The sequence below is a fragment of the Monodelphis domestica genome, chromosome 2, assembly GCF_027887165.1.
Source record: "Monodelphis domestica isolate mMonDom1 chromosome 2, mMonDom1.pri, whole genome shotgun sequence".
Classification (NCBI taxonomy): Eukaryota; Metazoa; Chordata; class Mammalia; order Didelphimorphia; family Didelphidae; genus Monodelphis; species Monodelphis domestica.
In genome coordinates, this window is record NC_077228.1 from 31617081 (window position 1) to 31618793 (window position 1713).

The following is a 1713-nucleotide window of genomic DNA, read 5'->3' on the forward strand; positions in this document are numbered from 1 at the left end:
CCTGCCAGCAACAGAAGAGTTCTGAGCATCCCATTTATGCCTTAGGCAACAGGTGACTCAATCAGGCCTCACCCAACCAGGGATTTGGACCAAGGGTGGACCCTACGGGAGGTTGGCCCCAGGGCTTGCAGGTGATGATCCCCTGGCAGCTGCCAAGCTGCCTCATTTCTTCCCCCTCCTCTGTTCTCTTTTCTCTGTCACCAAATGTTAGAGTTAGATGGCTTCTAGCCCCAGGCAAAGGAAGGGGAGGCAGAAGAGGAAAGGGAACTGACCTTCGGAAGTCAATATACCCAGATTGCTGTGCTCAGAGTCCTGAGAGGGAGTTCAGGTCCAGTGAGGGAGAAGGGCAACATCCACCAATCCCAGCCCCATGCCAATCTCCCACACCTATGTGAAAATTGGTTGTAGGAAGGAGACTCTAATGGGTTGGTGGCCATTGCTTCATTTGGTCCTTCCCACCTCCTGCTTTGGGCAATCCTTGGACAACTGCTTAGGTCTTTCTAATCAATAAACCTAAAATATTTATATGTTTCCTTCCTGTCTCTTTCCCCTTTAACAAGCCCACCACATACAGATACAGATATAGAGATTAGGGCAGGACACTCCTTCTTTCCCCACCTTGGCCCTCTCTGGATCTCAGGACCAGAAGATTATGGATCAGTTGTTGATTACCCTCTCACACCTGGTACCTTCTCTGCCCTCCTCCTGTTTTGTGTAAGCTCTTTGAGGGCAGGGGTTTTCGTTTGTATTTATATATAGAGGTTAGCACAATGCCCGGCATATTGTAGGTGCTTAGTAAATGTTTTTTTCTTTTCTAAAAAATTCTGGGGGCAACTGGGTGGCTCACTGGATTGAGAGCCAGGCCTTAAGAGGGAAGGTCTTGTGTTCAAATCTGACCTCAGACACTTCCTGGCTATGTGACTTAAGTCACTTAACCCCCATTGCCTAGCCCTTACCACTCTTCTGCCTTGGAATCAATACTGTGTATTGATTCTAAGACAAAAGGTAAGAATTTTTTAAGAAATAAATTAATTAATAAAAATAAAATTTTAAATTTTTTTACCTCTTTCTTAGAATCAGTTCTAAGACAGAAAAGAACAGTAATGGTTAGGTAGTTTGGGGTTAAGTGATTTATTCAAGGTCGCACAGCTAGGGCAAATCTGAGCTCAAATTTGAACCCAGGTCCTCTGACTCCAGGCCTGGTGCTCTATCCACTATGATACCCAGCTGCCCATTTGAGTCTTAAAGGAAGTAAGGGAAACTTTGGCAGAAGTAATGAGAGTGAGCATGCTGGTTATAGGTGAGGCAACAAAGACATAAGAAGGAAACTTTAAAAACGCTGGGTCCAACTGGACCATTCTACAGATGAGGAAACTAAGGATCAAGAGATAGAAAGACATCTGTCTAACATCTCACAAGTGTGATGATTGAAATTTTCAAGAGGCAGTATGTCTTAATTTTAAATTAATTTAGTAATTGACCTCTCAAGAAAATCTAAACTAACCAATTGACTACCTCCATAATCTGAATGGATGCCAGAGAGAGCAACTAGGGCAAAAGATCAGGGCCAAAGAGAATTTGCCCCCCCCTCCCAATGTGTGGCATTGGTTAAAGAGAGTCAATCAGTCAGTCTCTCTCTCTCTCTCTTCCTCCCTTTCTCTCCCTCTCCCTCCTTCCTGCCCCCCATATACCCCATGTGGCCCCACTACTCAG